Below are 26,017 nucleotides of genomic sequence, written 5' to 3'. Positions count from 1 at the left end.
GGTTTTGCATTAGAGCAAAAATCATTTATTGTTGCTTTTTAGGCTTTTTAAAGTGCATCATAAACTCTGTTTACAAATTAAGCTTAATAGATGGTTCCTCATAGTAAATAAAAGCCAAATTCATGACAAGGAAATCTCGAAGGATAGACGAAGTAGGATAAAAAATTCAAGCCGATTTCAGCAAAATTTACTTCTTTAGAAGAACCAGCAATAAATGCTGGTGAAAGAATCAACTCTTCGAAAAATTCACCAAGCTTACATCCCTGCATCATTGGATGGTGCACTTCTGTAACCATCCGGAAGAAGGGGATCTTTTTCGGAAACGATTGCGCTTCCAGCTGTTCGAAATGCGAAATGTTGTAAAACAGTATCGCATACTATCTGAGTAGCTGCTCCCAATCTATCGGGAGAAAACCACCTGGAAGAACCCTGGATCCCACAGCGCAACTATCGAAAGATAATCAAACTTTGACGTTTAACTTTTTGCAGGCAACTTTGCCTCCATAAATGCTGCCATAAATCTGAACGGGTTAGGATCAAGCAAAATGGCTTTAGATAAATACAATTCAGCCTGCAAGTTTTCTTCATAAAAGCCATTTTAAAACCTTATGAATTTGTTAAGGAATTCTTGAAAGCAAAACAACTTTTTCACAAATGACCCATGAAAATCAACTTTTATGCCACCGCCATGTTACAATTAGTTTGCTTGTTTTCTACAATCTTCGATTTTCAATCAATATTTCCTTAGATATAACTATATTTTGGTAAATTTAGCAATAAGCAAACATTTAAATGCGAAAATAATAAAAAAAAAATCTCGGCCAAGCTCGATCTGAAGAATATTTTTTTTTCAATGCTAAATAAATAGTCAAATCGACGTTTTACAAGAGTGGACTTATTTTTTTCGATGTTTTCACGTACATTTCACATAAAATTTAATATGGTACTTAAAACTAGGCCACTTAATGAGAACTATTGTAAAAAATTTGGATATTCAACGAGATTTTTATACCATCAGTATCTATTTTAATTATTTCGATAAGATTGGATTCATAAATCCTTTTCTATCTTGATTGATGCTTTCCTAGTGGATTTAGCATGCGTTTAGGGAAAATGGCTCGGAAAGGGTTTTTATTGTTGCTAAATAGCTTTTATTGTAGCTTTCAAATAGTTCTCAATGCGTTCGTCGTACAGCCTTTTGCAGTAAATCAATCTTGAAGAGCTTCGAGAATACACCCTTCAGAACTTTCTCCAGGGTGGGCCAACTAGACATATTCTAGTCTTAATGAGTTTTTGGTGGATGCATTAATGACAAAATAGCCTTGACCAGGGTTTTACGAATGTTGTTTTATAGTTGTTTTGTAGTATTTCATAAAACTTAAAATGTTGCTTGGGCAGTTGCCAAGCGTGACTTGGAAGGTACGTTTGCACAAAAAGTTCTGGATAAATTTTAGGATGTGTCCCTTGAGTCCCCATATCTTCAGCTGGTCAAGTACTCCCGGCATCCATGCCCGGTTGTATGCTTTGGATAGGTCGAGAGTGACCAGTTCTGCGTGAAGGTTTTTGGAAAATGTATTCTGAAGGGCCTCGCTTAGGGATCCGAAGTAGGTGCTGGTCCCGTGCCCCGGTCTGAATGCATGTTGGCGGTGGTCTAGAAGATTACCTTCTTCCAGGAAACTGAGTAGTCTCCTGTTCACCATTCTTTCTATTATCTTCGATGCGCAGCATGTTAGGGAAATCGGCCGATACTTGTCGACTTCGTGTCCCACAGAGTTTGGTTTGGGGATCGGGATGGTGAGACTGTGCCTCCATTGATCCGGGAAGGAATCTTGTGTACATTCTTGATTCAGAAGTTCCAGGAATTTGGCCTGTTCTCCCATGGGAAGATTTCGAATGAAAGGGTAGCTCACCTCGTCCGGTTCGGCTAATTTTTTCTCGATTTATTATCACTGGTTTATCCCGGTTTTTCCCCGGAGCCTTAGAATTCCCGGCTTTCTCCCATTTATTTATTTTTTGATCTACCGGTTCACTGATCACTACAACTTAAAAAATTAAAAAATTAAAATACTAAAATTCCAGGTAAGGCCTGTGTGGTCCTTAGACACTCAATCGAATGGTTGATAAGTTGAGCGATCGGTGTAAGAAGGAATAAATCTCCTGGTATCTTCCTAGGCAGCTTTGAATCAACATACGCCACTCGTCCGATCACTACTTCTATCGGTGGATCAACGTACAAGCGACGTGCTTAAAAACCCATGAAACTCGATTCTGGAAGAGGTAGTGCCCCATCCCTGCCACTACTGCTTGTGACTGCCTGTTTACTGGTTGACTGATTGAATGACGGGAATTGATGGAAGAACAAACGAACGAACAAATGAATGAATATGAATTGGATGGAATGCCGTGCGCTTCGAGCTATAACCCACTTCACCTAGGTAGTAGACTAGTAGACATAGACGCACTCTTCGAGCGACCTAGTGCACCTCTCCCGTGTGTTGTGCACTATGTGCCTACCATGCGGATGGATGGATGGAGGTAATCGAGTCAATTATGATGATGAACAACCACGTCAGCACAGTGCACAACTTGAATGTTGTTAGGTGCCAGCAAATACACATATCACACAACTTCGGGCCCTGTGGTGGCTAACTAGGCGTGTAATAAAAAAAACTGCTCTGCAACCACCGCCAACGACGGTGACGGCGATGTTCCGTCTCAAGTGCCGCACTTACGGATCCAACCAAGGTACACTACACACACGGGTTAAATCATGTGATGATGCTTTGTTGGTAAATAGTGTATTCAACCAACACGGGTGTCGGGTCTCCAGAGGTTCATGTGTGTTTAGTTTAATTCACACTGCAAGCAGAATTGTGTTTCCGTAAGAGTCGCATTATTCGTAGCAAACAAGCGGAACATTGCCTGCAAATAGCAGCAAAACCTGTGCTCATAGTAACAGGTGAAAACTCGATCAGATAAATTCGAGGATATGGCACCCTCGAAATCGATTCTTCCTAAAGCGACTACTGACGTCAAAGCGATTTTAAAACTCAGAATCCGGTCGGCGAATTCTGGCGTAAATGAAATTATCGTAGGCGTGGGCGTGGAACAATTCACCAGCAACGTTGGTTCACAAAAAAAATAAGTGTCGTAAACGTGACAGCCCAGATGGAAAGATAAAATTTGGTTCCGTTGTGTAAATGCAAGGTTAACCATTTTCCCAATGCTACTAGCCATGTATATACATAGAGATAGCTGTTGCACTTTGGATTCCCTATATACCGGCAGAGCGTTGTTGTTATCGTCGTCGACGTTCGAGCGTTGGCTCATGATTTCGGTGGTGTCTATATTTATTCAAGATCAATTATTTCTAATTTAATTTTCGCCATCGTTTGTCCTACAGCTATACCTAGCAGAGCGAGGCATCACTCGTTTGCATCGTGAAATGGTCATGAAGCTAGCGAATGCTAAGCTGGCAGAGTGGATCGATCGAGTAATTTCCTCGGACGCGCACGGAAGGCATTTGATTTAGTGATGATTCAGCAATTGTACCGTGCAATCACCATATTGTGAACAGCTCCATATTCATTGGATTGGTTTGAGCAATTCCTGTCACTGAAAAATAAAAGATACGGCATTTTATTTTAAATGCAGGAAACCGAAAAAAATTCCCCTCCGCCCTATTTTGTGCCATCAAATAAATTTCCAGAATTTTGAAAAATTATTAAGCTGTTTCAATTAAAATGTTGAATTTTATGTGTTCTTTAAAGCAAAAATTTAAAAAAATATTCATATCGATTTCGAAGAAATTTTCGGACTATTCCCGGAATACGGCTCATCAACCGGCGCACATTATTCTCATCCGTCGTTTTGGCAAGCCTATTTCACTTGGTTTTCAATTCATTGATGATTTCGACGACACTGCCATTAGCCTTCAGCTTCCTCTTTATAATAGCCCAGCGGAAGAAACTGAATCCCGTTGGTTTCATACCACTGTAGCACAGTTTGACTGTAATGACAACGCAGCTACTGATGCCCTACCAGATCATGTATTTACGTGCAATTTTATCTACAAACACAAACTTGAATTTGGCAGGAACATATCCCGTAGCCATAGCCAAGTAGAAATTTGTCCCGGTAGCTGTTTGAAATCGGTCTTCGCATAGCCTTCGGCTCAAAATGCACACCAAACAGTGACTTTCTGGGGATGCATTGCCACTTGGTGGACCTCGTGTGGATTAACCTTGTCCCAAATTCGACAATTCTGCTTGTTCACATACCCGTTCATCCAGAAATGGGCCTCGTCACTGAAGATGATTTTTCGGGCAAAATCGGGGTATGTTTCCAACTGCTCCAAAACCCAATCAGCGAAGACACGGCGCTGTCTATGATCGTTAAGCGTGAGCTCCTGGGTCAATTTGATCTTGTATGGGTGCAGATCCAAGTCTCGATGCAGAATCCACCAAGTTGAAGCCTGTGAGAGACCCAGTTCTTGTGCGCGGTGCGGAATCGACTCGGATATTCTCGGCAGAGCTTGCGTTACGTTGATGTACGGGTGATGGTTGAGCGTTCACCGAACCAGTTTCCTCGAATTTGTTCACCACATTTCGAATAGTCCTCTCGGTAGGACGATTATTGCGACCGTAACATGGGCGAAGCGTTCGGAACGTTGCTTGCAATTTTATCATTTGCTGTTGGACGCAATAACTCTCCATGGTAATTTGGCAAGACACACTGAATAAATGACAGCTAATTTGACACTTGTAGCTTCAACAATATGGCCGCAATGAACTGTCAAAAATTTCCTAATCCCTTTTGGAAAACCCTTTCTAAGACCTCTAAGTAAGAATTTAGAACTGAGCTGTCCACTAGACTGATGCAAAATTTGATATTTTCACTACCCAGTGCTCAAACGGTTCCAAATTGGGCCCTGATTAGCCTCTCAAAATTTGAACTCATTTAGTAAAAAACTGACTTCAGTCAGTCTACTGTCCACTATAGAATAGGTCGTGTTGACAGCAACCTTCTATCTAGTCGAGATATCAGCGGCGCCGGTGGTGTAGTGGTAAGCGTGATTACCTCTCACCCCAGCAGGCCTGGGTTCAATCCCAATCGGCGCCACCGTGATGTTGTGAGGTATAACATCTCTGATCACACCTTCCTTCGGAAGGGAAGTAAGGCCGTTGGTCCCCGGTTCATGAGTTGATGGGTCGATAGGTAGGGTCCAGGTGTGGGAGCTGCCTTCCTGGCGTCAGTAGCATTGGTGCTTAGCACGGAAAACAAGATCGACGGAAAACAAATCGAAGAAAAAAAAATAAATAGTCGAGATGTCGACTTAAGCAAGCCATTCGTATCAAATGGCACTTGTGATTAGTGATTTTTTCGAGTAAGATACGATAGGTCCTGTAATTCGGAACTGAAAACAGCAAACTTCTATCTAGTCGTACTGTCCAGTTAAAGCAAGCAATAAGACATAAAATTGTACACTCACAGGGTGAGTGAATTTTGAACTGAGCTGTCCATAATCCAATAGGTCTTATTCATCAGAACAACTTTTTACGTAGGACTACGTCTGTGATTTCTATATTGGGGTACACTTTGTAAAAACGAAAAATGGAACATGTAGCAAAATTATGAAAGATTTTGAACGTTAATAACTCAGCTGCCCCTGGACCAATTTCAACAATTTCATCACCAATCGATCAGACATATTCCTATGCATCTGTTAAATTCAAGACTTTATTATTTTTAAAAATGTCACTATTGAAAAAGGCACGAATGTTCAATTGTTGCTTTGATAGTTAAAATTATCACCGATTGGCTGCGAAAAGCGATTTTTCTAAGACAGATTTCAAAGTTGAATTGCATCCGGTCTCACTAAACGGTGTTTATTCAATCACCGCGTGGTGAGTGGTGGTGTTTTCCGGTACACAACGAAAGGCTCCCCGCAAGCAGCTACCGATCAAGGCTGACCTCAACCGCTGATCGGATTCAGTTCCAATTATCCTGTGTGTGTCTGGTCGTCGGCATCAGCAGCAGTGCTTTCGGCACGTTTCGTTGAACATTGTTCTCCAGTACACAACGAAAAGCTGCCTGCAAGCAGCGAGCTGCAGCCCACATGAGCATCCATAGAAGAAGGAAGAATCTACACCGCTATTGATCGGAATCAGTAGCTCGTCGTGAGTTTCTGTGGGTCATCTATGTCAAGCGTGTCATACTAAAGAGTATAAACAGAGAGAACCCCGCTCAAATTCCTATTCCCGCACAAAATACAAGCTCCTGCTGCAGTTAACAAATAAGATTTATTATATAAGACCACGTAGTTCTACGTCACCATTGCGTTCAACCTCATAGGGATGTCCATTGTAGTTTTTCCAAGACCGCTACCTTCTATCTAGTCGAAGTCGCAAGTTAAAGCAATAAGAAGTGAAATGGAATACTAGCAATAATAAGTCAAAAAATATACTAGTGTGATGTACACCATCCAATAAGTCTCTTTCACTTGAAAAACTCAATTACAGTACATCATTAAACATTTTTACTTAAAATCGTGAAAGTGGGGTTCTCACTGAGTGAGTCAAATTTTCCTCAAAAATCTGCTCGAATATGACGAAAATCGAAAAAAAAAAATAATTACCCAGTCTACACGGCCGATAAAAGTAACTCAATACCTGAGTCAAATTCAACTCACAATTGCATTACATTGCGTAGCGCTATTGGAAACTGTAGGGATACCCGTTAAACAAATTCAGAGTGGGCGCCTTTCAAATGCAATTTTACCTATTGAACGGGGTTCTACGGTATTTAAGAAGAAAATCGAGGAAAAATTTACTCATTCACTAGATAACCCTAGATGAGTTAGTCTCATTGGCCGTGTACGGTGTCTAACGATGTGACAACCATCACATCCCCAGACAATCTGAAGAAAAACGTACAGGTAAGCTCTTTTATAACCTCGCAACCTCGTCTCTTTCTGTTCTCTCCGTAGTCATAGCAAGTGAGCACGTGATTGATTGATTGCGGCCAAAAAGTTTAATCAATTTTCAATAATTTACTAATAATAAATTACTATAATCTTTATACCAAACAAATCTTACATCAATTCTGAATCAAAGTGTGTGAACATAATTTAAATCCATCAATAAATGGCGAGTTATAAGCGTTTAAAACCTAACACTATTTCGTTACACTTTTTTTTTTATTTGCACCCCCGTATAGCCCACAAAGTCCTACGTCCAAAGTTACATTTAATGATCGGAAAGACTTGGTTCCAATCTTCCGTTGAGTTCAACCCACTGAGAAATCTTAAAACTTGAATGCTTCTTTAAAATAAAATAAATGATTTAAAGATCCCGTAAATGTGTTCTCGAAAAATCAGTATTCATTGAATAAATAGAAGTACGGTTCAATTCTAACCTCCATTGCGACACTTTGCATTCATTTTTTTAACTCATTTTTTTTAATCAAGCGATTTACTAAGCTGATTTTAGTTTCAGATCACGAATTGGCACACAGACTTGTTTAAATATCAGACTTTTACAATTTTACGACAGTCAATTTTAAAGATATTTAAACTTCTGTTACACCTCAAACATTAATTTTGTTTTCATAACTATGGGACCTAGACACCTTTGCTAGATCGCAGTCTTAGAAAAAATCCCATTATTCTGAAACGAGGATAATTTTCCAAGTATGAAAGATCCCGAATAATTTTCATACTTCTGGGATTAATTTTAGATTTTGGACTTCTCTTTTGGACATATCTAAAACAAACAAATTAAGTCCACAGTCCCAGAACAAAAATGCATCTGAAACATAGAAAACACTCTGGACATGTATTTTTTTTTACTGAAATCTAGGCTTGGAATATTTTTGATGCCGGAAAAAAATACAATACAAATTTTTAAAGAACTCAAGATTCAGTGAACTATATTTTTTTCTCGGCCTGTGTTTAGCCCAGTGTTGTAAGTGGTCACCGTAGTCACCGTACTACCGTGAAGTGCCATAATTTCGCGCCTCGCCTAACTCCGCGCATTCTTTTAAACTATTTGAAGTGTAATATTTTTAAATTTATATTTGTCCCATACACTGATACCTATTTAAATTTCCATCCTAATTTAAAATATTTTCATTCAAAATTTGGTTTCAATTTTTTCAAAAATGCACTAAATTTTGGCACTTTACGGTGCTTAAAAAAATATCCTCATTATTGTACTCAACGATCTTCATATTACGCGTGAAATAATGATTTGTTTTTAATCCTCTTTAAGCTTTCTTTTTCCCACCGTGCAACGCGATCAATCACACCCGTGTCATGACGCTACTTCAGACCGAATCCGTCCACATCCAACTGTGAACTACTTGCTGATGCTGCCAAGAACTTCAATCAACACACCTCGTGAGCCGATCGACCACGCCAACGAAAGGCCAACTGACGACCATATTCTCGTTGACCGACGTTCGATTTACTCGCCTGAGCCATGTCAGGTTTGACGAGTTGCACGCAGGTGTAATTCGTCCAAATGACTACTGCCGCTGCCTAAGCGCGACGCGACGCGATCAGTGTGTTATGTGTTAAGTGCAACAGAAAGCCATTACACGGCAGTTATGCAATGTTTCCCAGTGAAATGGTTTTAAAACGACCCGACACGCGCGTAAACAGGTATCGATAGGTGCGTGTAGATGTAGATCAACCAGACTTCATTAATGATCTCGCATTCAACAGAGGGGAAGAGGATTCAGCAATATACGCACATTGACTATTTTTAAGACCGGTGCTAAAATCTTGAGGAGCTCTGCGGCTGTGCTAGGGTCGACGAACTCGGTCTCCACGATCGACACACACGGATGGAGAAAGAAGCCTTGACGAAAACGCAGGGACGAACCGTGCCGCGTCAATCATCCGGCATCCGTGACCCTGACGTGTCGTGGAGTATTTCGAATTAATAGCGGTAAACATTAACTTGACACGGTATGGGATTCGTCGTCGTCTGTATTTCTTCCCGCTGTACCACCGCAATTGTTTCAGTTCAGCGGAGAGGCATAACAGGTTTGGGAAAATTTCCGTGATTAACGAGTTAGAGACACTAAGTGTGACGTATTTGCGTTTCTGTTTGTACAAATGCTTGTCTTTCACATTTGGCCCATGGTTTTCTCCGTCACTAGGCACTAAAAATTAAATTAACATTCTTCGAATCACCGCTGAACCGAACGAAGCCGAGGACCGAGTGGTTCAGTTCAAGGGCATGTTGTGGTTGTCAAATCCTATATATAACCCATCTACCTATCATTGTTTTTGGTACTTTGCCTTTTGGTACCTACTTTCTGGTTGGTTTACCCGCAAAGTGGCACAAAAGGCTGATTCAGATCAATGAACTAGTTTTGGAATTTCGATTGAAAAATCAAAGTTTCGATCGATTTTCAATATGGTTTTCAAGGCAATGACTATTGAGCAACAATAAGCTGATTAATTGAAAGCTTGATAAATTATTTTACTGGCGTTTTATGATGATTAAAATAATCAAAACAAAAACATTGGACGCCATGTTGAGTCTATGACATCAAAGCAAAATGTTGTCCTTCACATCTGATTCAGTCAAACTGAAGAATGGAACTCTTTAATACAGATATGCTATTGAACCAGGAAAAACTTTCATCTGCAGAACGGAGTCATCTTCCAATGACACAGGCAAAGGACGCGATCGTCGACCATTGGTCATCAAAGTAAAGTTTTATGAATACAAACCATTCGAATGAATGATGACGGAACGGAACGATGATGGTGATGCTGCGGTTGTTGTCTTCCCGCCAGCACATGACACCTTTCAACACGCCATTCGATTTATTCACGAGGTCATCAACATCGAAGGAACATCAATTAATTTGTGAGGGTTGCACACAACGCGAAGCGGCTCGTTGACACTTCGAGGAAGTAGGAGTGAAATTAATTGGGCTTGTCACATGGAATGTATAATTCAGATTGTAAATGAGCTGCAATTAGATGCGTGTTGTTTGGGGAGGGACAGTTGGTGGGACATGGAAGTGATCTGGTGGTTGGATTTAATAGGAATTTAGAAGTGGATATTGATCGTATTACAGGATGTAATTGTGCTGTACACAAAACCTATGTAATAGTAGGATAAGAAAGCTCTGATGTGTTAGTACTTGAAGACCAGAAAATAAACAAGGACCCTACTCTAAACCTACTCTAAATCATTCTAATTTGAATCGCTAACGAAAATGTATCCCATCAATGTCCTCCGCGAATGTGCGTTAAATACCACCAGCCAGCACGGATGCGCCACTTTCACGCGCCAGTCACGGTCGGTCATGTGTATACATACATATATTCTAACGAACAAACTGAGCCGCCGACGATGCCACCCGGCACAGTTAACATTACTTTAGCTCACGCCAGCCCCGACAATTCACACACCCTCATCAAATCGTCCGTCCTTACAGAGCGAGAGCATAGAGACAGTATAGGGTAATAAGTAACTTCCTTGCATAAGATTCCTCTTCAACGAAGCTTCCATTCAAGAGTGAATTTTCAATTAGCCGTATCTGCTGTTGTAAACAAAGATTCAAACGTAAATTTGTGGAAACTCACTCATAGCTTCCCCAACATTATGAAGGAGTTAGTTTGCGTGGGCGCGCTAAGGGTTTCGACAAATTGACATTTGAATCTTTGTGTACAAAAGCAGATATGTATACGACTATTAGAAAATTCACTCTTGATGCAGGACACTTTAGAAGGGGAGGCGATTGTCTGCGGTGCAAATATTTCCATATGTGGAGTATAGACGATTGTCTACACGGGAGTCTACAACCTCTCAAAAACTGTCTACGTAGTTTATAAACAGCCCTTAAGTGCACCGACCGGTACCTTCATCGTTCCGTTTGTTATTTGTTTGCATGGTACACGTCGGTGGTAGATAAACGAACACTGAAGAACGCAGAGGAAACGTGCCTGAATTGTAAATTTGTCCAGTTTTGATAAGTAACACATCATATGGTTTCTGTTGCTTGTCATAATTCAAACGTCTACGGCTACAATCCAGTTTACCCGCGTGACGAAGTGATACTATAAGATTTAGTAAACGTGTCTGAACCGGTACTTACGATAAACACTTTGTGGTTTGTACCTGCAAAAATAGAAAAACATTAATTATTAGTTGTGTTTTGAATGTACAAACTAAAATTATTTGGATAAACTATTGCTAAAACATGCAAACTAACCAGAAAATACTTGAGAGGAAATATTCAAAACGATGTAAGTACTTTTGTAAACAATGACTTCAAACGTCAATTTATCGAAACTAATAGCTCACCCACGCAAACCAACATCGCCATGTAATTCTGTTAGGTGGGGAAAATCGGGCAAAATGAACAATTGCTGAGGTCTACTCAAAATTATATCCTCTCTATTCGATTCCTCAGACACAATAGTATAGTGCAGCGTTTATCAAACTTTTGTCGATTGCGACCCATTTTGAAAAATTCTATAAGCTCGCGACCCACCAATATTATGTGCAGATGAAGACCAAACTGACCTTAATAAGTTCAAAATGGCTATGACATGCCAACATAGCCTAAATCCCAAAAACAGAATGAAACGGAAACGCTAAAATTCCAAACAAGTTTAAAAATTTCAAAATTGCGCTAAAAAGTAAACTCATTTTCATAAAACGATCTGAAATGCGCAGAAATATTATGAAAACACTAAAAGAGTCAGCGAAAGGCATGAGTCGTATTAAAACAACAAATAAGTATAGACACTAAAAATCACCTGAAAACGATGAAATAGTAGGCAAACAAAAAACTTCTCCTCGAATATAACCTTAAAACGCTTAAAATGGCCTAAAATCACAAAAAATGGCTTCAAAACGCTGAAATCTCTATATTTATTAAATTAATATTAATTTCTTTCTGTCTGACCCAGAAAATTTGTATGCTGGGGTTTTTGGGGCCAGGAAAGGTTCCTATGATGGTTCGAGACCCCTCCAGGGTGGCAAGTGAATTTCCATTTCGAAATTCTTGGTTTTTCCTGGTTTTTCTGGTCAATGATTTAAAAATTTCCTGGTTTTAAAAACCATGTATTTAAAAAAACAATTTGTAATAAAAAAATAAAGTAAATCCTTGTACCATCATTCTTCGCGCAATGCGGAATTTCTCAAACCAACATAGATATAAAGGTTCTTGCCCGTGAATTCTTTATCTGATAACTTTTCAAGATTTCGTACACAGAAATTTAAGATCCAGGATTCACTTGGCACGTCACCCATATTAAAAATCACTTGAGTCACTTCTCTGCATCTTTTTAAAATTGTCCAAGTCCAAGTCTCCTCTAGCTCTAGTACAATGAAAGTGATGAATTGGCCCTGTAAAGTTTGTTCGATTGAGCCTGTACTATTTACAATTTACAAAAAAAAGTCTCCTCTAGCTAAAAACAAAATGCTTTATCCTTCTTAGAATAGCTCAAACTGAAGTTCACAAGCATAGTAAAAAAATACATAATTAATAAATTGATTTATGAAACTTACAAAAGTAATATAAAATGTAGAAAACCTGCACGAGACTTTTGAATCATTGGGTCTGTAGGGTTAACTATCCCATTTCCGGGCTATTAAGCCCAACCCGCACTTACTCTTTCTAAATCGAGCGTAGTTTAGCACCAAAGGAATGTTATTATTACTCAAATTTATTTACCTTTCCGTACGTACCGTAAGATTTGATATAGAGGAACAAATTGTTGAGATATTGTTAAAAGTCTAACACTACTTCTTGACGCCAAACTCGACATACGGATTCTAAACTCGGCCTAACGCATTGAAACGCCAATGAATTCACTTCGGCCTATTGGATGAAGATAAAGATTGATTCGGTAGGAGCGCTTCATTTGTATTTGAGAATATTGGATAAAGGAAGAAAAAAATTGAGAATATTGGGGGCAAACATTCATATCACGCGTTCATATTGACTTCGTTCGGTAGCATTTGAACTAAAGTACACAGCAAAAAAATAATTTTGATATCACGTCAAAGTGGATGCACTACAATCATGTCGAAAATATGGCGTAATATTACTTGCTAAAAAGGACAAAATTGTCATTAATACAATGCATGAACTGACATTACGCTGCTTTTACTGCATTTGTTTATTTATGTGGTCATAAAAATTACATGAAATTTTCGACATGAATGTAGTGCATCCACTTTGATGTGATATCAAAATTATTTTTTTGCTGTGTATCGTACCAAACGCATAATTTACATGTTGACACCGAAATCATGGATTTATTTGATGTTTTCTGCTTGATATTCCCAAAATGGGCGCTTAGGCCGAAGTAGTTCACAGCCCTACCTATGGTTAGCGTTTCCTCTATGATTTCCCGAGTTTGTATAGGAATCCCGACTTATCCCGCTTTTTTTCCTGATGATTTTCGATTCCTGACTTTGCCGAATGGTTGACCACCCTGCATAAAAACGTAAATCTTAAACGAAAATAAAACTTTAGGATTTTGAGTCAAAATTTTGACATATTGGAGAATTGTCTGGACAGTTCTGATGAGAATGCTAAATGAGTTTTAAGGAGAATTGAAGTCCTCTACAATTGTCTCTCTTTGGGAATTCTGAAAAATAATTCTAAGGGAATTTAACTTGAAGTATCAGATAATTTTGAGAAGAGCATTTCAGCATTAAAGGTGAATTCCTTGGTAGTTCTGAAGATACTACTATGGGGATTATGAGAAGAATTCCAGGGAATTCTAAAGCAACTCTAAAGAAATTCTGACACTACCCTTAATGATCACTAATGGCTGAAAATCTCTAAAATCAATCAATCATAGAATTCTGAGGTAGAGCTCCAATTAAATATCGATAATAATTCCTAAAGTTCTTAATTCTGAAAATAATAAAATAAAAATCTTTGCAGAATTGCAAGCTAGTTTGAAGATACACAGTTCGAAAAAGTTGTGTAAATTTCTGTTACGATGATACATATAAATGGAGCGTCATAGGGGAAAAGCTCTAATTTTGGCCTATGGATCTAAGATTGGGCCCTTAGTGATGGGCTATTTATCAATTTTATCTAGATAAACGCGTCATTGGGACGGTACTAATGGATATTTTTGGTCGCTATTGAAAATGTCGTCGATTGCTGAATTTATGTATGGGCCCAAATTAGGGGCATTTAGGCCGACATTACATCGATTTCCCCTATATCATAGAAGTTTAGATTTTAGCTCGTGTAATCCTTCATTCCTTTATTTAACGTCGGTCTCTGTTCCGCAATCTAGTGCCAATCACCGACGGACATCGATTGCCATCCATTGACGGCAATCGAATGTGCAGAAAGGCAGCTTCCACACCTGCGTAGGATATCGCACCCATTCAACACACATGGGCCGGGACCAACGGCTTTACTTCCCTTCCGAATGAATACGTGACCAGAGATTTTTATGCGTCAGAAAAATCCCACCGATCTCGGCTGGGATTGAACCCACACCCATTGGGGTGAAAAAGCAGTCATGCTTACCACTACACCACCGGCGCCAGCTGCTGCTCGTATAATGTTATGAGACATTTCATGAGATATTCCAAATATTGTTTGCAACCGTTCATCTTCGTACGCAACAATTCTTATTTACCTGTGTAGTTTCAGGGAATTTACGGGTTTTGAACATTATTTCCAAAAAAATCGGAGCAGTGGAGATAAAAAAATCTAATTCTAAGGAGAGTTTCATGAGAATTCCAAAGACAATTCCAAGAAAATTCCAAGAGATTCTCTGCACGCTGTTTTGAGAAAAAAAAAATCAAAGGAGGAGGAAAATTCCTTTGCAATTCTGAGGCGAAATCCAAAGACAATTTTGGAAGAATACTTTCTAAATTTTAAAGGGCATACCAACAGATTTCCAATGAATATTTCAAGGAAATTTTTAAGAAAAAAAAACAATGAAGAGAAATTAAAAGTCTCGCGAGAATTTTAAGGAATACGAAGATAAATGTAGAGTAAATTTTCAAAGTATTTTGGAGGGAATTCGTAAAGTGTTCTGTACAGACCTCCGAATCTGCTATGAAAAAACATGCTCTGAAATATCGGAGAGAATCATACAATTATTGAGGGGAATCCTGAAAGTAACTCTCACGCTATAGGTCACAAGTTCAAATCTTATCCCCGAAAAGTCAGGAATGACCTAAATGTATTAAGGTAACAAAAAATAATCATAATTCCAATCTTGAAGAAATATTCCTGATAATAAGTGAAACAAACAAACGGACAGAACATAGTACATATTGAACACTACAACACATATAAGAATTTAATAATAAAATAGGTGTTAAACATATATCTTAAGTAAAAAAAATGCATATTTAGACCTTTTATTTACAAATTGTAATGAAGACTTCTGTGTGTATGCATCATTATCACCTTAATAGAAAAATCTTCATACAAAATACTTCTTCCCCCAGCGACTGGGAGTACGGGTAAGTGCCGGAATATCATAAAGCAAATTTCGAAGAAGCCATACGTAGGCTATGTACCATAAATTGGCAAAATATAATAAGTATTGAAGGAAATGTCGACACTGAAGTTGGCAGATTTCATTCAATTATTCGTAACCTAATTTCAAAAACCGTACCAATAAAAAGAAGAAGGCGAACACAAAACAACAAACTGCCAGTGTGGTTCAATCCACAACTAGAACATTTGAAGAACAAAAAGCAGAAAGCACACAAATTATACAAAAAGAAAAGCACTTGCACAAATTTACAACACTATCATAACATATGCAACCAACTCAACACAGCCATTAACACTGCACATGAAGAATATGAAAATGAAGTCAAAACATGTCCTAAGAACTTTTTCAATTATGAAAAACGAAATTGAAAAGCAATAATTTTCCGTAACGAATGCATTTTGATGGAAATGTAGGTGAAAATCCTTCTGAAATCTGCAATCTCTTTGCAAATTTCTTTCAGGAAGTATACACCACATTTTCGGAAAAAAAACCGCGACTTCTTTGCATTCATTCCCGAAGTCTCTAACAACATATCTGACAATCAAATATGTCAACATAAAGTCCTCAATGCACTAAAAAATTTGGACGCATCTAAAGGAGCACGACCTGACGGAATTGCACCTGCATTCTTGAAGAATCTTTCAGAACAACTCACAATATGTCTCTGAAAAATAGGTAATTCCCTGAAATTTGGGAAATTTCAAATCAGGCAAGAAATCTGACATCCGTAATTATCGTGGAATTGTCATAGCTCTTGCATCCCGCAACTTTTTGAATCAATCGTAAACGACAAAAAAAATCAGCAAGTAAAAAATCAAATTACAAACAAACAGCACGGCTTTTTTAAAGGTCGCTCAGCTACCTCTAATCTTCTTGAATTAGTAGCCTTCATTCTTAACGCAATGGACATTGGCAAGCACGTGGAAGCTCTTTATACTGACTTCAGTAAAGCATTTGACCGAATCGACACACCATTATTACGCTTTAAATTGCAGAAAATAGGAATAGAATCTAGACTCTGAATTGGCTCCAATCATACTTAAGGGGGTAGTACACTTTGAACGTCCAAAAAGTAAGGCATTTTCGTTAATTTTTTTTAAAGCAATAAAACACTCAGGGAGGGCAAATATGTTATAACCCATTTATTAGTCATCCTTCGAACTACAATTTGTATTTTTTTTTAACTCGATTGGCGTCTCCCCGTGGCCGGTGCACCAGGTCGCGCGGGCGTCCTCGCGCGGAAGTCGGAAAACGGCGTGGAAAAATACTCCTTTCCATGTGATCCTGGAACATAAATCGAACAAAATTCCTGATTAGTAATGAAATTTGGGTTAGAAATACGTATTCCGATTTTTTTTAAATTATTTTTTTCAAAAATTGTGGCCTTAGGAAAAAAAATCCATTTTTTCACCCTAAAAATGTTTACAAAATCGTAAATGTGGATACGTATTTCTAAGCAGAATTTAATTCTGAACAAGAAAACCTAGGCGATATCCAAATTTGATGATAACTGGTTAGAAATATTTCCCATGCCAGTTTGAAAAACCCCGTTTCGAGATAAACGCGTTTAAAGATAAAATTGCTCTCTCAGCGCGCCGGTACATGTTTTAGGAAATCGCTTCGTAAAGCGGTAAGGTATATTCTGGCGGACTTGGAGTCTTTTCTAAATTAAAGTATACATCCCAAGGAACATTTTAAGCCAAAAAAAAAATGCATTTTTTTTAAATCAAAGTGTACTCCCCCCTTTACGCAACGCAAGCAAATAGTTCGTTTTCAGAATAAACTTTCAGAACCTATTTCGATCACCGCTGGAGTGCCCCAGGGCTCTCATTTAGGCCAAATTCTTTTTATTTTGTACGTAAACGACATTTCCTACATACTTAAAAAAAAAAGTTCTTATATATGCAGACGACGTGAAGCTCTTCATGGAAATAAGTAATACTAGCGACACAGAAGAATTCCAGAATTGAATCAACTTATTCAACACTTGGTGTAGTAAAAGTCTACTCCAGCTCAATGTAAAAAAATGCAACGCAATTGTATTTAGCAAAACACCTTTAGAAATTTAGAAACACCTCTTTTTGAAATATTTATAGGCAACCAAAAAGTAGAAGAATGTAAAATTGTAAGGGACCTAGGTGTAATCCTAGACTCCAAACTCACTTTTGTAGAACATTATAATACAAACATAATGAAAGCAAATAGTATGTTGGGCTTCATTAAGAGGTTCAGCTATTATTGTCAAGACCCATACCCTATTGAATTATTATATATTACACACGTAAGACCTATTCTGGAATACTGTAACCTAGTATGGAATCCGTACATTGCCATACACGAGGAACGCATAGAATCCGTCCAAAAACAAATCCTTTTGTATGCCCTTCGCAAATTGAATTGGACCGCATTTTCTCTTCCATCATATGAAGCACGCTGCATGCTTACAAACACTCAAAGAACGCCACGAATTTGCAATGCTTTTCTTCATCACATTATTTCACATCGCATAGAATCATCAGAAATGCTTTCACAATTCAACTTCTCATTTTCATTTTCATTTTGCAGCGTTTGGTGGGGCAATGGGAGCGCAAGTCATACCAAATCCGAGGATAAAGGACGGGTAATGGCTGAATAGTCTATGCGGACCACTTGAACGCCATGGTAAAAGGAAGGGATTGAAGAGGCCGGTTATTGGGGGGGTTTTGAGGAAATGACACATAGTGATGCTAAATGTAAAGAAACCGAAAATCCATCTCCCACTGATTCATCCTTTCACATGTATACCAAATTGATATTTTAAAGCAATAATCAAAATAAACAGACAATACATGAAAAGGCTAATTGCCAGTTGCTTTAAAGGCTAGTTGCCTCCCTAAGCGGACCTTCCGCATCCTAACTCTTCTGTTAATCCACTGAATGCTACTAGGCTGTCTAAATTTTCTTATTTAAGTTCGTTTGATGATTGTGATATCTCTAGTCTAATTTAATAAATAATTGAAATCTCTAATCTACCTATCATGCTTTATTAAGTACCTGCACTTGTGAATGTAATCTAAAATTTAACGTGTTTCAAGTTGTTTTTGACTTTGACCTATATTTAATATATATTAGTTCGTCATGTGACTAAAATGCTTCATTTTGAAGTTAGTTTCCTAGCTGATTTTTAAATTACATATGGTATATGCTCCAACTATGCTCACACGCTTCCACTATGTCGCACCACAAAAATACGTATGGTTATGTCACAATAGAAGCACGCCACAGTGGAAATCCCGAGCCATAGTTCAAACACTTATCCCAAATCAAAATGAAGCACATATAAGATTAGTTGCAATACCATGTACAAAAATGGTGTTCAACATTGTTCCCTGAGTAATACCTCAATGAAAACAACAACGAAAGCTTGTCACGCAAGTAGAAGGAGCACTGCTGGGCACTTTCTGAAATATTTCAATAGTATTATTCCCTTGCAAACCCAAATAAATCTATCTGCGTAAAAATTAATAAAATAAGAGTTATTTGCGGCAAAACCCGCCAGTATCGCACCCAACGTCAGTGCCTTTTCGTAAGCGTACTACAACGCGGCTTTCAACTAAAGGAGTAACAAGTGTGATACTATCACTTCAGGCTAGGACTTTGGTTCTCTTATGCAATGGTTCATCAGAGAGGGGAAGCTCAGTAATCATCATCGCATGCTCATGACGCTATTCTGTCACGGCATGAGCTAACGATGCCGGACCTAAACCAACCGTCTCCAACGATCCACTATGAAGCATAAGATTAGGCCCGCCCACCAACGTCCAGGTTAAAAAACTAGCCAAGGGGAGGGACTTTCACAATTAAACTTCTCGGTATCCAAGAACACGAAAATTATTCTCAGAAAAATCACACAGAACAAATTACGCAAAAAATCGAATGATGCGACACTGTGAAGTCATTAGGATCACTATGTCAAAAGAAGAAATAAAAACCCGACTAAAACATAATAGAAATAATGCATAGTATGTTAGTAAAACATTGTAACCATTGAATGTAGTCTACTTTTGCTGGACGAAATAAATAAATAAGACTCTAATCCAATTCCCGGCTAGTTCCCGGTTTTCAAGGTTCAGTGACCACAACACTTCAATCAGAATGTAACAGATAGGCGACTTTTTCCAGAAGCAATTTTTGCGCATGAAACCTGCACAGAATGATTTTTCTGTATGCATTGGGAAAAGTTCAATTGGTTCATAAAATTAGTTACCATTGATTTTCGAAAAATCTTCCACCTTTCAACGATCACATAATAGAATCACATTATAGAATCTGCGTAAGTGATTTAGTACAAAAACTGACAGATAAGCTTAAACTCAGTCAACATGCGAAACCACTTTTTTTCGCTTGATCTTCACGATGCTTAACATATTTATTATCTTGATATTCTCAGTATAACTTCAGTCAGAGACACGAAGGTCACAAGGCCGAAATGTTTTTTTTTTTTTGACGCGCATGATACCATTCAAGCTGCGTTCGCATTTTTAGTGGGTTCTCGTTTGAAATGAAATTAAAAGTGGCAATTAAGTCGAGTCTGAGTGTCGTCAGCGACGTCAGTTCTCGATATTAAATGAGGTAAATTATGTGAGAGAATAAGACGAAGTCAAGAACACCAAAAAGGTTGCGATGACGAACATGCAACGGATAGGGGTAGACGGGGCAAGATCGCCACCCGGAGCAATATGAGCACCCTTTAAGTTTACACAAAAACTATTTAGAAGTGTTCAATAGCTATCCGGAAACTGATGAAAATTTTCCTACCGAAACCCCTCTTTGTAATAGAAATTTGCAGTAATCAATATCGTGTATCGTTTGTTACAACTTTCCATTATTTTTTCAACCTTGTTGCGGGTGTTTTGTATTGATAGTTAAAATAATTTAATTCTTGAAAGCTAAAAAATAACGTGAGTGGACGTCTTGCCCCGTGGTGTCTGAGAACGGTGTAAAAATGTTCCTGTTTTAGTTTATTTTAAAACAAATCCAATGTATTAAATCATCGAAATGTATTACGAAAGAACTATGGTAGACAATGTTTCAATTTATTAATTATGTCAACCTTACGGTGACAATCTTGCCCCATCTACCCCTTCACTTATATGTCATGAGAAAAGTGTAGCACTGTCGCTTTCGTTTTGTGAGGAACGCAATAAAAGTTGGTCAATAGCTGGTAAGGTTAACAATGAGAAAATGGTAGGTTTGATTGTCTGGATCTTTGAGTGAATTTATGATTTTTTATGGCACTATTAGGCGAAGCCAGTACCATCGAATAATGTTATAAATGGTACTTTGGATTTGTTTTACAAACAAGTACATGATGAGTCAGGGTTACTGTAAGTGAAGAAGGAATTCTCATATGCTACAATAGGAACATGCCATAATAGTAACGTATAGCCATGACCTACAGAGGCACAGAGTATTTTAACAAAGTCAACCATGAATGTGAAAGTCATAGAACTACATCAAATAAAAGATTTACTTTTTTTGAACTCTTTATTTGTTCCAAATTCAAAATAAATTACATTTCATGTTAACCTAGGTGCTCCAGTTACTACAGTAACTTAACAGCCTTAATTGTTATGATATATATCTAAGTGTTTTTACATTGTTCCTGTCTTGGCAATTCAGTATTTGAAACAGGTTTTTTTTTAAACCTGCTTGTCAGTATAACAAATGACATCTTAAAACTAAAAACTTAAACTAAATCTTATCTAAGTATAAAGAGAATTGATCGTTGCAATTGAGGATTGCAACGATTTTTGCCTGAAATTATTAATTATTTAGTCGGACATTTGTTCTAAAGTCTCAACATTCGAAATTCTATGTACCTCAGTAGTACTGTACCAGGGAGGCCACTTCAAAATCATCTTCAGAACTTTGTTCCGAATCCTTTGAAGTGCTTTTTTCCTGGTAGTGCAACAACTAAACCATATTGGTACAGCGTAAAGCATGGCCGGTCTAAAAACTTGTTTAAATATTAGAAGTTTATTCGTCAGGCAAAGTTTGGATTTCCTGTTTATAAGAGGATACAAACATTTTATATATTTGTTACATTTGGCTTGAATGCCCTCAATGTGATCTTTAAAAGTTAATTTTTGGTCAAGTATTAATCCAAGATATTTCACTTGGTTTGACCAGGAAATTGGAACTCCGTTCATAGTGACTATGTGACTACTACTAGGTTTCAAAAAGGAAGCTCTAGGCTTAAGTGAAAATATTATAAGTTGAGTTTTGGAAGCGTTGGGAGAAATCTTCCATTTTTGTAAATAAGAAGAGAAAATATCTAAACTTTTCTGCAGTCTGCTGCAAATAACACGAAGACTTCTTCCTTTAGCGGAAATGCCTGTGTCATCAGCGAACAAAGATTTGTGGCAACCCTGAGGCAAATCAGGGAGGTCCGAAGTGAAAATTTTATACAATATACGCCCAAGAATGCTACCCTTCTCTAACAGGTAGTCGATTAGATTTGGAATTTTGATAATTTACCTGCAGAGTTCTGTCAGTTAAATAATTTTGAACTAATTTCATAATGTTAAGAGTTGATGAGCAGTTGAATGCCCATAGTGAAATCCAAACTGCTCATCTGTAAAAATTGAGTTCGTATTGATGTGAAGCATCATTCTATTCAAAATTATCTTTTCAAAAAGTTTACTTATTGAAGAAAGCAAACTTATTGGACGGTAGCTAGAAGCTTCAGCTGGATTTTTATCCGGCTTAAAAATTGAAACAACATTACATGAATTTTAAAGTCATGACAATATTATTTGAAAATTTTACTCCAGTTTGAATAGCATCAAACATGGAGTTAGATTCAAGCATATCAGAAATCATGTCAATTAATGATTTCTGTAAAAAATTCCATTTTAGGAGCAGTAATGCTTCCTAAGTCAAAATTGTCAAAATTTCCGTTAGAATTACGTTGGTTAGTATTTTGATTTCTACCCGTTGCAATAGAAGCATAGGTAGCTCCATTAACTCGCTGAACATTGTTAGCAGCGAGGGGATTAGGTATGGATGAAAAATTTCTAGCAGGGGTGATATTTGTACCTACGGGTACGAATGTAGAATTTGTCATGTAGAAATTTTTAGTTTCGTGACCCCATCCCTGGCACTTACGGCACTGAGTGAGGTTTTGGAAATTTCCTCCAGTCTTCCTGAAGTGTTCCCACTTCACTCGGACATGGAGCATAAGGCTAGCTTTTTCTAAGGCCTTAAGGTTGTTTAGTTCACTAGACTTGAAGTTAACTAAATAGAAATCATTAGAAATCCCGTTGCGCGAATCGCCAGGCAGGGCTGTTACAAGATTTTCTAAATTTGATCCGCGAAATCCGCGATTTCTCAAAAGAAATCCGCGACTTCAAATACTAATCCGCGACAAAAAAAAAAACTGTTTTCATTGTCTAAAAATAGCATTTGTATACTACTACATGGCATTTCAAGCCTATTGCTTATATAGTAGCATATTAGATTTTTGCCTGCTCTCAACTTAGTGTTCTTTGAAGTACTTTCACATTTTAATTGAGAGCTTTCTATGCCTGTACCATCCTATGCCAAAGAAAGTAGAGAAATTTTCCAACCCGAAAAATTAATAGACCGGACGGGAATCGAGCTCAGTCCCCTCCAGCATGGACTTGCTTTGTAGCTGCGCCTTTACCGACTGAGCTAAAGGAGTATCGTTTGTAACCTTTGAATTTTTTTTTTAAATAGCATTTATCATCTTCAGTTATTTATGTACAGTATAAATTCTGAGTAATTAGTGAACATAATAAAACACCCTTACATTATAAGATTCTATTGAATAATACCGGCTTAGATTTGATGAAACATTATTTAAAAAAAAATGCATTTTCATTTGCCTTGCAATTTTTTTTTAAATTTAACCTTTGCGTCTCTGACGTATGCAAATCAAATACCCTGCACAGAATCGAGAAATTACCATAGTTTCATAAGTCACACTTGTTGGTCACGCACGGTTGTGTATTTACATGGATATTCCTTGAGTTCTGTCCAATGGTGAGACATTTTCATGATTTTTTTTTTATTTCTATATTTTTTATTATACCTAGCACTTTTCGTTGTCAAATAATAACCGAATCGTATATATGTGACTTTATGGATCATGCACGACTTATTACTATGAATCTGTATTCAAATTATAGGTTTTCCAAATCGTCCAGGACATCAGTTGATTTGTTCTACTAGATCAACCAAGACTGCAATAATGTCTGTAGTATCGAAAAATGTCCAATCAAATTCAAAGTGTCTATGTGGATCATGCATGATCTATTTCCGAGTAATCCAAATGTTCAAGGTTCAGATAATTTGATCTACTAGATCAACCGAGATTGGGACAATGTCTTTACTATCGAAATATTTCCAGACAGATGCACAGTGTATATGTGGATCATGCATGAACTATTGTCATGTAAACCAGATGTTAGAGATGGAGAACTTAATCCAAATCGTTCTGGAGTTCAGATGATTTATTCTACTAGATCAACCATGACTTGGATAAAGTCCAAACAGATTCATAGTGTCTATATGGATAATGTTTAATTATTTCCACGTATACCAAATGATCTCGGTTCCCCAAATCGTCCTGCAGTTCAGATGATTTGTTTAACTAGATCAACAAAGACTAGGATAATATCTGTAGTATCGAATTATCGATTTGGAAATCCTAGTACATTTGGCATACACGGAAATAGGTTGGCATGATCCACATAGACACTGCAAATTTATTTGGGCATATTTCGATACTACAGATATTGAATTAGTCTTGGGTGATCTAGTAGAAAAATAATCTAATATCCCAAATGATTTCAGAACTTATTACATCTTGTATATGTAGCAATAGGTCGGGTACAATCCACATAGACACTTTGAATCTGTTTGGATATATTTCGATACTACAGACATTATTGGAGTCTTGGTTGATATAGTAGAACAAATCAACTGAACTCCAGGACGATTTGGAGAACCTAGAATATCCGGTATACATGGCAATTGCTCGCATATATACGATTCGTTTATGATTTGACAACGAAAAATGCCATGTTCATAATGGAAAAAAGGAAAATGTCTCACATTGGACAGACCTCAGGGAATTTCCGTGTAAATCCGATGTGACTTTGGAATTGAGATCATCTATATCGATTATTTGCAGGGTTTTTGGTACCGGTAAAAAATTGAGAGCCAAATGAACAACAAAATTGATGACAGCAAAATAATCTGGGACGGAAAGATTACAATGAATTGCACAATTTTTGTGACAGCACATCAGTCCCTTCGCGATTTTCGCGACATCATTTAATGATTCTGCGATTTTCGCGACTGAAAATTCAAATCAGCGACAAATCCGCGAGAATCGCGAAATCCGCGAAATCCGCGCCTGTTGTAACAGCCCTGCCAGGACGGGATTTCATTTTCATTTTGATTACTTGGAGTGGCCCAACTCCAAGTAATTTTGCCAGTTCATCTTTGATCTGATCCAGGGATTCACCACTGGCAGTCCTTTCATGACAACCTTGAACACACGTTCAGTTTTGGTGTCGTAAGTAAAAAAAATTGTGATGCTTCTCAGTAAGATACTTGAGAAGACATTTAAATCCGTCCAAGGTTTCAGCCAATACACGGCATTCACCCCGACGTCCAATTTGTAGAGAAAACTTAACTTTCACGAAGTTCAAAAGTTCCATGCGAAGAGCATGGAAATCGGAAGTGGTTATCACAATAGGGGGAATCTTTTCCTTCTTGGCATTGAGCCGGGAAAGTTTACTAGAATTTTTCTTGGATGATGGATCATTCTCATCATCCGTGAGAAAATCAAATTGATTACTCAAATTAATTTCATCAGAAGGGGGGTCAAGAGTTTGCCCCTTTCTTTTGCGTTTAGGCGCCATGGCGGCAGTAAATTTTTATCCAAATCGACTTCCAAGCAGATTACTATAAGAATCTGAAGGATCGAAGAGGAATTTTCCAAATCGATATCCAAGAAGGATTACCTCGGGTAGGGTCCAAACAAGGATCGAAGAGGAATAATAGTTGAACAAGGTAGAAATTTTACAGGTTGAGCACTGAAAAGTGCTGTTTAAATTTGTTTTTTTTTTTTTTTTTTTTTTTTTTTTTTTTTTTTTTTTTTTTTTTTTTTTTTTTTTTTGTAGTGATCCAGTGGCAGCAACTTGCTAAAACTCTACACTGGACCCCTTTTATTGATAAATTTTGCTTCTATGAGCCTCTATTTTAAATCAACACACAGACGTTCCTAGGCTATGGTGCCCATTTGGTCACTGTTGTTTTTGTGCTGATCCAAATAGTTTTGATAATATAATTGCGCATTCTTTTTTTTTTTTTAATGTTGATTTTGTCCCAGTCTTGTCTTCTGTCGTCACTTATTTTGTCATTTTGTCTTGTGTATTAACCCCCACTTGTCTTGTTTATTGTGTCAACTTGTGTCTATTG

The 26,017-nt window shown here is 37.7% G+C and overlaps 1 protein-coding gene and 1 long non-coding RNA gene across 2 annotated transcripts in view; one reads left to right on the top strand and one right to left on the bottom strand.

Moving 5' to 3' along the window:
- LOC135717403 (uncharacterized) overlaps positions 1–26,017 on the top strand; it is a 232,766-nt gene that overhangs the window by 39,096 nt on the left and 167,653 nt on the right. The window lies entirely within an intron of this gene.
- Positions 1–26,017, bottom strand: part of Snrk (SNF related kinase) — a 178,055-nt gene that overhangs the window by 38,983 nt on the left and 113,055 nt on the right. Inside the window, exon 2 of the mRNA XM_065239457.1 lies at positions 11,122–11,144. The gene's annotated coding sequence lies outside the window, so the exon portion shown is untranslated. The remainder of the gene's footprint in view (positions 1–11,121; positions 11,145–26,017) is intronic.

The sequence above is a fragment of the Ochlerotatus camptorhynchus genome, unplaced genomic scaffold (assembly GCF_037179485.1).
Source record: "Ochlerotatus camptorhynchus isolate MF236.1 unplaced genomic scaffold, CSIRO-AGI_Acam_v1.1 ptg000006l, whole genome shotgun sequence".
Classification (NCBI taxonomy): Eukaryota; Metazoa; Arthropoda; class Insecta; order Diptera; family Culicidae; genus Ochlerotatus; species Ochlerotatus camptorhynchus.
This window is presented reverse-complemented; position numbering and strand designations above follow the sequence as displayed.